The 14,657-nt window shown below is 41.5% G+C and overlaps 1 pseudogene; it reads right to left on the bottom strand.

Annotated features, from left to right (window-relative positions):
• Window positions 1-4,468: 4,468 nt before the first annotated feature.
• The window catches only part of LOC130018435 (39S ribosomal protein L15, mitochondrial-like), a 56,546-nt pseudogene continuing 46,357 nt past the window's right edge, over window positions 4,469-14,657 (bottom strand).

The raw sequence follows: 14,657 nt of genomic DNA, 5'->3' as shown, positions 1-14,657 counted from the left end.
TTAGTTTTTAGAATCACACTTGGTAGTACTTAGGTCACTGTTGGATTCTGTGCTCAGGAGCGATGGCAGTACTTGGGGGGAATATATGTAGTGCCAGGGATTGAACCCAGGTCAGCCACATACAAGACATCCACCACTATACCATTCCTCTAGCCTTAGTAAAGTTTAAAATACACATGAGTTTTGACCCAGAAGTTGTTTTATTAGTTTGTTCCCCCTGAAAATAGTAGCCAGATAATTGTCTAGTCTTAATCTTTTAGATTAAGATTAAAAGCTTTAATCTTAATCTAAAAGATTAGAATAGCTTTTAGTAATATATAATTAAGAATTAATTTCCATTATTAGGGGAAAGATTAAATGAATTATGATACTTAAGTATAATATATTATATTTGTATTGCTACAGAAAAATTCTGTGGTGCATTGATAACTAAAAAGCAAAGAAGATTCCAAGAAAGCACATAAAATGTGCATGTTCTATGTACCATTTATTCATTCATTCAACAATGCATACATTTCTGTGCATATTCTGTATATTGTAGGGCATAATAGAAATATTCATATTGCTTTATATGTTGCATAAGAAAATGAGAGGCCTTTAACTATCTATTTATTGTTGACATAATTGGCAGATGATACATAAAGTAATATAGGTGTATCAATTTTGAAAAAATATTTTTATATAAAAATTCAGACAACATTCTTCAAGGACACAAAATAGTCAATTATAAAGTCTGTGTGGAATTATAAAAGTCACTGCAGAGCCAAAACCATACTGAAAAACAATAAATGTGGAGGCATCTCATTACCTAACTTAAATCTATACTATAAAGCCAGAGTATTCAAAACAGCATTGTATTGGAATAAAGATTCTCTAAACAATAGGATATCCAAGGATAAAACTCCATATATGTGGTCATATAATTTTTGACAAAAGAGTGGAGAACATGAAATGGAAAAAAGACAGCCTTTTTAACAAATGGCGTTGAGAGAATTGGATAACCACATACAAGAAATTAAAGCTTTATCCATATCTCTCACCTGAGTTGACAAAAGTCAACTCAAAGTGACCAAAGACCTTTAGATCAGACTTGAATCTATAAAGTTCATTGAAAAAAATATAGGTGGAATGCCCCAAGACCTAGACCTTAAAAGAATTTTCAACAATATGATGCGATTGTCAAAGGCTAAGGAATCAAAACTAAACAAATGGGACTACGTCAAACTTAATAGTTTCTGTATTGTAAAAGAAACATAGGATGAAGATAAATAAAAAGATAAATTTTATTCTGTCACTGTTACTGCCACTGTCCTCCCATTGTTCATTGATTTGCTCGAGTGGGCCCAGTAACATTGTGAGACTTGTTACTGTGTTTGGCATATCGAATATGACACAGGGAGCTTGCCAGGCGCTCCTAGAGGGGCGGAGGAATCAAACTCAGGTCAGCCACATTGGCCGCATGCAAGACAAATGCCTTAACTGCTGTGCTATCGCTCCATATTAAATGAAATTGATATCTCCTTTTGTATTTTTATCCTTTTTCTTCTCCCTCTCCCCCAACTTGGCTCTCATTCTGGTCAAGGCAATATTCTTAGGTGCTCTGGAAATAACATGCTACATATTGTCTTAATAACTTGTGAAGAAAAATATTTATTTGAATCCGTTGGAAAAATAAAAAATAAGCCATGTACTTGTCAAAATGTCATTACAATGTGAAGTATGGAGAATCTGAGAAAATATAATATGAAACAATAAAGATAAATGCTTTTCTCAGTCATTGAAAATTGACTTAATGTCAATGGAAAACCAAACATGACATTTAATGTTTAATATAGTAGTTATTAAATTTTAATTTGCACTAGACTTATCTATGGAAATATTTTTAAAGGAAGTTTCATAGACCCTTCCCATCCCCAGAGATTATAATTTGGAAGGTCTGGAGTAGATCATAAGATTTGCATTTTTAAATGTTTCTCAGGTACTTTTAAAATGAGGTTGCATGAATCAGTGTTAATAAGTTTCAATAATAAATTTAGTTTTAGATATGACATATTTCCTTAATTCATATATACTAGACACATTTATAAGAGAATTCTGTACAAAAGTTTACTTCATGGATTATTTCTTGAATTGTGAAATTTATTTCTAAGAATTGTTAATGAACAAGTCAAATTCCATTTCAAGTTTGATTTGCTCTCAGGACCTCAATTCTGAATTGAAATTTTAACAAACTTCCAATGCTTATTTCCATCAAATAAAAACTGATTGATGAGAATTGCCTTTTTTTCTAGCTTTTTTAGTATTTATGTATTTAGACCTACTATTTTACAATAAAAGAGGAGAATGGGCTGAGGCTATGGTTCAAATGGCACATCGCTATAACTTGTGAGATCCTGAGTTTAATACTTGAGACATAGAGCCCCCTAAGAACTACTGGGAATAGCCCTGGTGACCCCCAGCCCTGCAGGATGGGATCCACAGCATAAGGAATTGCCTCTGTATCACCAGGAAGTGGCTCTGAGTCCCTTGAACACCGCTGAATGTGACCACTATGAAAAAGCATGAAAAAGTGTGTAAACTACTAAGCATATTGTAATAAAACTATGAAAAGAATAAAATACAAAGCAAAGTGCAGAATTCTGATCAATAAAAGCAGATAGGTAGTATAAAATAACTTTAGACAATCACAATATTTGAACGTGCAAAGACTGAATGTTATACAAAATGTATGAGTCATCAGAGTAAGTTTGCTTTAAAAGTAACTTTGAATTTCTTGAGTCATGAGAAGTGCAGCAAGAAGTTTAAATGTTTCTGTAATATGGAATTACCTGCCTGTACATAGGCAAATTTATACTAAATGCACAATTGATTTAACTTTTTAATCATGCATTACAAAATTGGGCTGGAGTGATAGCACAGTGGGTAGGGCATTTGCCTTGCACGTGGCTAACCTGGCTGACCCAGGTTCGATTCCTCCACCGCTCTCGGTGTGCCTGGCAAGTTACCGAGAGTATCTCACCCACATGGCAAAGCCTGGGAAGTTACCGTGATGTATTCGATATGCCAAACACAGTAACAAGCGTCACAATGGAGACGTTACTGGGCCCGCTCAAGCAAATCAATGAACAACAGGAAGACCGTGACAGTGACAGTGATTACACTATTACTTATAGTCAGAATAAAGTTTTATTTCTCAAAGGAATAGGCAGGAATCATTTTATTTCAACTGTGGAAGAACTGCACGAGTAATTCCAGATTCCACTGCACAAATGTTTATCAGGTGTGCGTATGGTTTAATACATCTAGGTACATCTCACAGAAAGCTCAACACACCTCTCCAGCATTCAGTTCCACATTACCAACTGTTCTCGCGAAGTAGCATCAAAGTACATTTTTTTTTCAAAATCAATTAAGATGGAAGACAAAATTCCTCATTTATCCATGAAATAGTAAATCTGTACCAGAACTGATAGAATGAAGGCCTTTGGCAGCATATGGCAACTGCCCAGTCTCCCTCCCTTTTTGAAAATTTTAAAAAATTTTTTTATTTTATTGAATCTACTGTGAGATACAGATACAAGCTTTCATGTTTGAGTTACAATCACACAATGATCAAACACCCATCCCTCCACCAGTGCACAGTCCCCACCACCAATCTCCCCAGTATACGCCCCCTTTCCCACCCTCCCCCTGCCTCCATGGTAGACAGTATTTCCCATTCTCTCTCTCTCTCTCTCTCTCTCTCTCTCTCTCTCTCTCTCTCTCTCTCTCTCTTTCTCTCTCTCTCTCTCTCTCCTTTTGGGCATTATGGTTTGCAATGCAGATACTGAGAGGTTATCATGCTTGCTCCAGACTGCCTCTGGTCCACTGCCTCTGGCCAGGAGGAATTGCCTGAAGGTCACTGGCTCAGTGTGCAGTGCAGGACCCAGAGCACTGACCACTCTGCTAATGTGGAGTGGGGGTTGCAGGCCTAGAGATCAAGTCCGTTCCCTATAATTTGCATTTTCCCTCTAATTTGCAGCAGTGCTAAGACTTGGATTTTAAAAATTGACTGGAAATGCTCTAGAATGTATTATCTTCCTTTGGTAGCAAATAAGCATCTGTAACTTTGTTTTATTTCATGGACCACATCTAGTGATGCTCAGGGTTTCCTCCTGGCTTTGCACTCAGGGGCCACTCCCAGAGGGGTTCAGGGAACCATAGGGGGTACGGAGGGTTGAACCCAGGTCGGCCCGCCCCCCGCGTCTTTATCTCTGCTGTAGAACCCACCCAGATTCAATTCTCCTAGGCTGCACCTCACTTGCTTATTATACTACAGTGTTGATTTTAGAAACACGAACTCGAGAAAGAAATTACAGAGAAAATCACAACCATCATCAACATTGCAAGAATAACAAGGAGATAAAACACAGGAAGAGAGAGATGTTATCTTCTGGAGTACCCAACTGGACCCTCCTGGAGTTTCTCACTAGCTGCAGTACTTGAGGAAATCCTCATCCGTCGGCTTCAGGATTTTCTTACCTGCCGTATTCACCACCCAGTCAGGAGCCAGGTAGAAGAAAGTCTGCCTCGGGTCCTTCCCCTGCTCAGCATTCTGAAGAGCTCATCTTTCATTATATCCGGTAAAATAGACCCATACTTCTGGGCGAGTTGGAGTCTCGCTTAGGGAAATTCAGCAGGGTCGGCCAGCTAGCCCCAACTCTTTGTGTTGGTGTTGAAAGAATCCATATTAGGGCATCAAATTTTTGTGTACTTTAGCTAACTTGCAACATTGCTTTCTGTAAAACTGCTTGGCTGCTTTGCACCTGGGGGAGAGGGGACTTGCAAAGTGAACAGGGCATAACTTCTTTCTACAAGATTCAGGTGTATTTACTGTCCCTGAAATGTATTGTCTCAGTAAAGCACCCTGCAGATTTGGGTAAAGGCTAACTCAGGATGCTGGTGGTTGGGGGAAATTGCCCTTTCCTGGAATGTATTGTCTCACTAAAGCACCCTGCAGACTTGGGTAACACAAAACGAGGATGGTCAAGGGAGATTACCTAAGGCTTAATGATTCCAGCTATAACCTTGCTTGTGCTGACAATCGATATACGTAAATGCTGATCTTTGAATCTATAGGCTAAGGAGTGAGGTACTTTTAAATGGATTGGTTAAGAAAGTATATGTTGTTACAAATCTATTGGCTATGAAATGCGCGGGCTTTGCTGTAACGGCCAGTGAAGGCCTATATAAGATCCCCTTTGAAGAAGTTCGGGGCTCTCAGCCACTGCCCGTTTTCGGGGTATGCTGCGGAGCCCCAGCATGCTGGTCTAAATAAACCCCGTTTTTACTCCTGCAGGAATTGTGTCTATCTGGTCTCTCCGCGCCTCCCAGGGCCAGGGAACTCCCGATCCCAACATTTGGAGGTCCCACCGAGATCACCGAGGACCCTGCCCCAGGGACGCAGGATTGAGCCGCGGGGTAAGTTAAGGCGCCTCTTTCTCTCTCTTTGTTTCTCCGGTACCGTTTTACTCTAGTTACCGATCGGTGACACAAGCACAGTGGTGTGCAAGCACAGTGACAGTGGTGTGCAGCACACTGTTGTGTGTGCGAGCCTTGTGTCTGACAGACGTGTCGGGAATAGACACGGGCCGCAGCCCTGGGGGACGCCCCGGAGGTGGATGAGGGCCAGGGACGCCTGGAGGCCTCTTTGGTGGTAGCCTCGGAGAGGCTACATCTGGTGTGTCAGGAATCATCGGCCGCTCTATTACTTCTCTATTCTTCTTTCCTCTCCAAAAGGCCTTGCGCTTGCGTCATTCTTTTTTTGTAGGTTGGATCACGCTCGTCCTTTTTCTCTACCGAGACACCGTCTTTGGAACCATGGGACAATCTCCGTCCACTCCTCTCACTCACTCTCTCCCACTGGTCAGAGGTCTGCTCTCGTGCTCAGAATCCTTTTCTGATTGTTAAAAAGCCTAAATGGCAGACCTTTTGCTCTGCAGGATGGCCGACGTTCCAGATTGGTTGCTCCCCCCCCCCCCCCCCCCCCCAGGGATCGTTCCACTCGCCGCTTATCTTCCAGGTCAAGGGAGTCATCTACCAGCCTGCTCCCCGGGGGTACCCGGACCAGGAGCCTTAGGCAGGAGTGCCAGGCCGGGGGGAGAAGGGGCCCCCACTTACTCTGCTCCTCCTCTGCCCCTGAACCCCGAACTCTCTATTGCCACTCCCGGGCCAGCACTGGCCTTTCCCTACTTCCGATCTCTTCACTTGGAAGAACTAAACCCTCTGGAGGTGAAAAATCATGTGCATGCCCTTTGGGCATATTTGGGAGTCCCAGGGTGACTGGTGAGTGTGGTGCACACCCGTGTGAAAGAGTGGACCGGTCCGAGCGAGTGCCTAAGTGTGATCTGTGCGTGTATCCATAGTGTGTGTATTTATTATCTTTCTCCTAATTCTGTTTATTAAGATTGTTTAATACGGGTCAGAATTGATCACTTCTCTGAGATCCACAGGAAAGCTCAGGATCTGGGCTTGATGACACTTATTGTTCATCAGAATGACCTTCCTTCGGTGTGGATTGGCCCCCACGAGGTTCCTTCTCTCCAAACCTTGTGGCTCAGATAAAGGAGGTAATCTGTGGAAGATCTGCTGTGAAGTTCTCCGCCAGGCAAGCATCTGAATAGTCTCTGCAAAGAGGCACCCCTCCTTTGTCTTGCGTCACCATCCACTATGGGGGGGATGGGAGGAAAGCCCACTAGTGAGAAGATTCTGGGAAACTAAGGCAGGTCAATTTACAGGCAGAAAATCCTTTTCCCCACCCAGTCTCAGCTAGAGGTCAATTCAAATGCTAATGAAGGCAGTCCAGATGTAAGGCAGAAAGAAAAAAAAAAGGGGTAAAAGGCAGGTAAGAAGCCTAAGAAAAGCAGCAAGCCAGCAAAAGCAGGGAAGATGTAGCAAGCTGAGAGAAGGCAGAACTGTTTTTTTAAGGAGCAGAGTTTTTAAGACCACAGCACTAAGTTCGGCTCAGGCACACAGCTGTGGGTCTGCCCAAAGCCAGGCCCACCCAGGTAGAGATGAGCCTCTGAATAAAGGCCAATTTAAGGGAGGTTAGAGTCCCCTTAGGAGAGGCAAAAGTGATAGACCTGGAGAAAAGTTTTGCCAAGGAACCATCCCTTTTCATAGATTATTGCTTGCAATTAGGAAATCATCTGAGGAGCTTCCAACTAGGTAGTTTTAGATAAGGAGATCTTATTGACCTCTGTAACACCATGTGGCCTGAGTATAGTGGGGAAAGATAGCCAGTGAATGGCAGTTTGCATTACCAGATCATTTTGCAGTCAGATCTTTGCAGGTAACAAAAGAAATAGGAGAGTATCAAAGCAGAGGAGGCAGGAAAATGCGAGATCTTATGATTAACTGTTTGACATCAGAAACAAAGAAGCCTATCCCCATGTCTGATAGGAAGGTACTAGTTCCCTGCCTCAGAATTAGCCTTGGCGAAAATATGGTAACATCTTTGTCATAGTTTATTTTGCCGGCTTATATCAACAAAAGCGCTTTCTTGACCCATTTTTAACAAGTGGGAGACTGACTAGTTAGGCTGGGAAATGAGGAGCAGAGTTCCCAATCAGCCGCCCTGGGAGCTGTCCCTTCCTTTCTCAGTCCATCAATTTCTCCCTGCCATTTTTTTGAAGGGTCAGATTGATCGATCAACTACAGATATGTGCACATGTACGTGTGGTGTTTTCGTCAATTCACTGTCTGTCTGTCTGTGTCCGTCTGTCTGTGTCTGACTGTCTGTCTGTCTGTGTGTCTGTGTGGAACACTTGAGTGTTGGAACCAGGCTGAAATCAGAAGTAGAAATTTTAGAGAAGTTAGTGACATGCAACCCAGTGATTTAAGAAATGCAGTTGTTTTAGGAACCTGTTAGACAAGGGTTAATCCTTATCAGAAGGTTGAGCCTACAGAGAAAGCAGAATTCTCAATCTAAATTTCTTGTTAGAAGAACATTGATTATATTATTAACAGTTGAAATCCTTTTTGAACTTAAGAATCTTGTACTGTCTAGAAGAGCTATGGAACTAGAGCCTGAAACTAAAGTGAAATAAGAGTTCAGAGAAAGCAAGAACTTGTCTTACAAGCCTCAGCTAACTTTTATGAAAAATTTGTAAGAGGCAGTTTCCCTTTTTCTCACAGAACCTAGCAGGTCTTAGATACGGAGATCTCAGGTGCTAGCCAGGCCTGATCTTTGGGTTGCAGATTCCCAGCTCTAGGCAGGCTAGTCTTTGGTACGAGAGTGGAGAGAGGATTGGAATAAACTGCAACTAAGATCAAGCAGCCTGGCCATAAGGTTTCCTTCCTTTTCCTGCCCATCTCCATCTACCTCCCTGGAGTGGGGGAAACTACAGAACGCTGGCGGTGGGAAAGATAGATTGTTGCCATCCTTTTTGTGCTCACACAACAATTCAAATATTTTCTTATGCTGATATCAAAGTTTGGTTAAAAAAAAAATCCAAAGGGCTTTTTCTGTGTCTGAAAGCATGTTTGTATTTCTGTGGAATTGTTAAAAAGTATCTGGTGTAGAAAGCTCATGATTTTAAATAATTAAGGTACAAGAACTCTTGAAATTAAGCCAAAGAAGGTTTTATCATGTTTTATAAAAATTGATTGTTTATAGGTCTTATGCTGTTATGTTAATGTACATATTTGTATCTGCATTGGATTAGAATATTTGACCTAGAAAGAGTTAAAATAACTATGACACATTAAAACTGGTTTAAAAGTAATGGTTTAGTTTAATCATGAGTTTCTAGAGTTATAAAATTGGTTACAAAGTTTGTCCTACCAGTGCTCTATCTGATCTCTGAGACTCTTGGTAACTAAAATTTCTAGGGCTACTTAGTAATAAGTTGTATTGAATTAGTCTCAGATGTCAGCCTGACAATTTGAAGCCATAGCATTGCTTGTCTAGTGCTTGAAAGTGCATGCTATTATTTTGATAATTTTATTTTATGCCAAGGTTTGTCTCCAGGTATCAACCTAGCCCTGACCTGAGATGCTTTCTGCTTCATGGTAATATATGAGTGTTTTAATCTTTTTGTATTTGTGTTTTCCTCTAAATCAGAATTTTAAGATGTCTCCTGGTTAGTTTCTAATGTAAAGTGATCTTTTGCCCAGTGGATATACCTTGTAAAAGCTTTAATTGTGAGCATTTTTAAGCATTTTGAATATCTATGGAACTGATCTAATGCTTTTGAAATAGTACTGCAGAGTACAGTTTTGTCATGTTAAGTGAGATGGTTGGTAACTTGTGTCTAAATTTGGGAGATCACATTGTACATTGTACTACTATAGATGTATGCCATAAGTCAGAAAGATAATGGATGGAGATATCGTCAGTGGGAAGAAAGGAAAGGAATTCTGTTAAAGTGAAATTGATTTTTAAATGAATGAAAGTTACAGAATGTATGTAAAGGAATGTGTAGAAGGTTTGAGGTTGTTCTAAAGAAAAGGAACTGGTCAAACTGTTATAAGAAACGCTTTAAATCACATGCAGAATTCTTCTAGCACCTTTGTGGTAAGATCTATGGTAAAGATGATTGATGGATTATCTGGACTCCTGTTACAGTGCTCTTAAGATCATTGAATTTTTCAAAAGTTGCAGAAATCAAGGGTTTTGACATGGGATTAAAAACATGTTAAACGGTATGCTTTATCTCTACAGATTTTAGCTTCTCTGACTAGGACCCACAGCAAACAGGTGTATTACATCTCTGTGAGTAAAGTGAAATACTTGCTTTTCTCTTCTTTTGTACCTTCAGTATGTTTTTTGATGTTTCATGGCACTATGTTGGTTTGCATAAATCCAGATAAGTCTTTCCTCTCTGTAATAGGGTCTACCCCTCATGCAGACAGGAAAAACCAGCCATGGGACCCCAAAGCCCTCTTCCAGGGAAACAGTCAGGGGATCTGTCTAAATGACAGGAGCAGGGATTTAACAGGTACTGTTTCAAGAACCCTACAAACCTCAGAGCGACCCTAGAGGCAGGCTGGCTCGAGAAAAGACTGGAAACCATCACTGCTATGGAGAATGAGGAATCTAGGACTCTGCAATGACTAACTCAGTCTGGGCCTACTCTCAGCGTCAAGGAAAAACCTGGAAACCAGGATTTCTCCCAGCCCTGAAGAAGGGATGGGATGGATTCCTTTCTGCCAGGACATCTCTGTGGAAAACGAGGACCAAAGCCACAACCCAAGGGCTCGAGACATCGCGGGACATCTTCTGGCCAGGCCTGGGTAGCTCTGACGTGCCAGATAAGATTAATGAAGATTAATGCCACTATTGTTGTGTCTCCTGTCTTTAGCTGATCCCCAGGACTTCTCAGTAAATAATTGGATATCCCAAATGGAGAGTTCTCTAATCTTACTGTGTTTATGCAAAAGAACAAGCCAGGTTTGTTAAACTATCTTGCAACGTTTCAAAATGAAGGTGGAGAGAAAACCATGTTTCTGTAACTTGCTTTTTGTAAGAATCAGATTCTAATTCTACAGAGGTGATTGAATAAATGTATTCTAATCTTGATCTAAAAGGTACCCCCTTTGGGGAAATTTAGATAAAACTTAGTTTACTGTCTGTAGGTAAAACAGCCTAATCTGTAAAGGGAACTCAATATTATACATGCTGTCACTAGTCTGATACGAGCATTGAAAGCCAGAGCTTTACTAGGGTGAAGCTCATCTCAAAGTGCAGAATTGCTTTCCCCCGGTCTGAATTGGCCAAAGTGTCGAGAAAGGCATCTAAACTGGTCAAATTAGAGTAGATTAATATCTAGTTCTAAAATACTGTGAATTTTCTTTCTATACTTTATTGCATCTCATTTTCTGTGAACAGTCATTTGGAGAGAACAAGAATATTATCAGCTCTTAATTTCTGTTGCATCATGGGATTAACAACTCCTGAACCAATGCAATGGAATATTATTAAAGGGTTATGTTTTAACACTAGTGAGAACCATCTTCCATGGGGAGGAACTGAACAGCAAGTAAGATAGAAGTAATTCAGAACTGTGCTTTCTGTGCCATTAATGAACCTAGTGGAAATCCTGAGCCTCCTCTCCTAACACCTGTTCAGCATCAAGGAACTTAGAGGTGAATCGGCAGCTTGACCTTATACAAATGATCAAATGTTCATATGTTCAAGGTATAAATATATGTTGGTTCTCATTGATAGCTTCAGTATATGGGCAGAAGCTTTTCCAGTCTGTACTGAGAAAGCCAGAGAATGGCTTGGTGTTTCTGTGACCATTAGAAAAATCTGAACACAGGAAGTTATATTATCAACCAAACCTGTTTGTAGAGTTAATCCTTTTCATTGTTTTAATGATAGAGATGGGTATGGCATTATGTTGCTTTGGTTTCTGTTGCTTTAACTCTTTTTAAGACCTCATCGAGAAATCGCTCACATCCCTGTTCGAGATAGTCTCCCAAAACCTGAGAGTACTCGACCTTCGACCTGTTGTTCCTCAAGAACAGAGGGCTTTGCTCTCATCTGGTGGAGGGATGCTGTTTCTACGCAGACCACACTGAGGTTGTCAGAGACTCTATAGCCAAGCTACGGGAAGGCCTTGAACGACGTCGGAGAAGCCTGGGAGAATTGGTTTGAGTCTTGAAGATCCTCCTAATTCGGGGCAACAATACCGGACTCTACCCACTGAGGGAAGCTACTCTTAACCACGGGTCCTTGAATTAGGCCCCGACCCCCCCACGATCTCTAGGATTAGAGATGCTCATGAAAAGAAGTGGGGAATGAAAGAATCCATATTAGGGCATCAAATTTTTGTGTACTTTAGCTAACTTGCAACATTGCTTTCTGTAAAACTGCTTGGCTGCTTTGCACCTGGGGGAGAGGGGACTTGCAAAGTGAACAGGGCATAACTTCTTTCTACAAGATTCAGGTGTATTTACTGTCCCTGAAATGTATTGTCTCAGTAAAGCACCCTGCAGATTTGGGTAAAGGCTAACTCAGGATGCTGGTGGTTGGGGGAAATTGCCCTTTCCTGGAATGTATTGTCTCACTAAAGCACCCTGCAGACTTGGGTAACACAAAACGAGGATGGTCAAGGGAGATTACCTAAGGCTTAATGATTCCAGCTATAACCTTGCTTGTGCTGACAATCGATATACGTAAATGCTGATCTTTGAATCTATAGGCTAAGGAGTGAGGTACTTTTAAATGGATTGGTTAAGAAAGTATATGTTGTTACAAATCTATTGGCTATGAAATGCGCGGGCTTTGCTGTAACGGCCAGTGAAGGCCTATATAAGATCCCCTTTGAAGAAGTTCGGGGCTCTCAGCCACTGCCCGTTTTCGGGGTATGCTGCGGAGCCCCAGCATGCTGGTCTAAATAAACCCCGTTTTTACTCCTGCAGGAATTGTGTCTATCTGGTCTCTCCGCGCCTCCCAGGGCCAGGGAACTCCCGATCCCAACAGTGTAAATACGGACCCAGGGCTTTGGAGGGAAGCATCCGTTTGGGAATAGGCTTGCACAGAATCTCCAGACTCCTTTTGGGTGCTATGGTTTGCAATATAGGTACTAAGGAACACTGGTGGTGGAAAAAGGGCACTTGTGGAGGAATGGGTACTTGAACATTGTTTGATTGAAACTGTAATCACAAAAATTTGTAGGTCTGCAACTGTGCCTTATTGTGATTCTCAAAAACAAAAATAAAAACAAAAAAACAAAAAACAAACAACCCATCACATTAAAGACGCAAGAGGTAAAGCCAAAAAAAAATCTCCAGACTCCGGGGGTAGAGGGCTGTGGTGATGGCACCCTCCCCCATCTTCTTCACTGTGGCAATGGTGAGCTCTGAAGCCAACTGTACCTCAATATTGACCTTGGCCTTGGAGGTGTCAGTGCCCTTTTCTACCAGCTGGACTCAGTAATCCCTCTTGGACAGCTGGATGGTCACTTGCCTCTGCAGTTCACCAGCTGGGTGAAGTCAATAGGCTGCGTGGAATCAGCCCGGCCAGGTCAACGCGGTACTGCTGCCCACTGAGACTCAAAGGCTGGTGCTCCGGCTTGGGGATTCGAATGTAAAACAAGGTCTGTCCTCCCTCAAAGCCCAACGGGGCCGGATACCTCTAGGCCATTCCCCTTTATGGCCTCTGTCTCCTCCGACCTCTGGGGTGCCTGGCTGGCTGCTGGGAGCCTGGGTTCAGCTTTAGGTTGACGAGGCTGAAGTGAAGCAGTTCCCGGAGCAGGTCCGGGGCCTCAGAGTCCTGCAAGGGTGCCCACGTGGCTGGGGTGTGCTTGAGGCCAATGCTCCGACCCTCAAAATAAAGTTTTATGGGTAGAAATCCAAAGAACCATACTTAATGTAACTGATATATGAAAACATCTGCCCAGTTTGCATGTGAGTCACTTGGGCTCTTCTTTTTAAAAAAAAATTTTATTTTTGTTTATTTATTTTTGCTTTTTTTTTTGGCAGGGAGGGGTCACACCAGGCGATACACAGAGATCACTCCTAGTTTTGTACTCAGGAATTACTCCTGGAAGTGCTTGGGGGGGGGGGCATATGGGATTCTCAGAATTGAACCCCCGTCGGCCATGTGCAAGGCAAAACACCTTACCCACTGTACTAAGGCTCCATCCTTGGGGCACTCATTAACTTGAAAATTCCGATAGTATAGAATAGTATGACCTGAAGTTTACGTTTCAAATTAGCTGATGACCTGGTCCTTTGGCTGACATGGATTTATTTCAATCCTTTTGTTGAACAGATGAGAGAAGGGAAGGATATGACTTTAAAGGACATTGCTATAACTCTAGTGAACTTAATCACTGGAGTTCAATGTTATTAACTGCATATGACTGTGACTCTGGCGAGATCTTGGCTGCTTCACTCCTTCTTGAGATGAGACTTTGAGCTGTTAATTTTCTCATTTTGTAAGAAAACCAAAATATTTCTTTCAGTAAAATTCCTTCTTTTGCTTGAACTATTGAAGGACAGCTTTCATGTCTATAACAATAAGATGCCACTAATATAGGATCTGTGCTCAGATTTGCACTGAAAATAAATATGCTATATATTCTTCTCCCCCAGAGCATACATAATAATAAAAGTGTTTCTTAAAAAGTTTAATGAAGGAGCTGGAGTGAGTACAGTGGGTAGGGCATTTGCTTTATATGCGACTGACCCAGGTTCAATCTCTGGCTTTCCATATGGTCCCCTAAGCACTGACAGGAGTAATTCCTGATTGCAGAGCTAGGAGTAACCCTGAGCATGGTCAGATGTGACCCAAAAAGCCAAAAAACAAAAGTTTACACAAATCACTATTTGTGATTCCCAAATGTTTCACGTAGGCATAATCTTTCCCTATCTTGCAGACTCTATACAACTTCCTATTTCCTACCTCCATTCGAATATTTAATAGACATTGTAAACTTAACATATCCAAAATTCAAAATTGAACCTCCAAAGCTTAATATTTATGTAGCAAAGTATACATCATTTATGCTGTTGCACAGATAAACACCCAGGAATCATTTGTGATTCCTTTTTCCCTTTCTGCATGCAATTGTTCAGCACATTCTATTAGTTCTGTCTTTAAAGTGTGGTAGAAACTAACCAGGTTCTAACCAAGTGCCATCTTATAGTCTAAACCACTATCATCT

This window comes from Sorex fumeus, unplaced genomic scaffold (assembly GCF_029834395.1).
Source record: "Sorex fumeus unplaced genomic scaffold, SorFum_2.1 ptg000265l, whole genome shotgun sequence".
NCBI classification, from domain to species: Eukaryota; Metazoa; Chordata; class Mammalia; order Eulipotyphla; family Soricidae; genus Sorex; species Sorex fumeus.
Note: the sequence above shows the minus strand (reverse complement) of the source record. Positions and strands in the feature narration are given on the sequence as shown.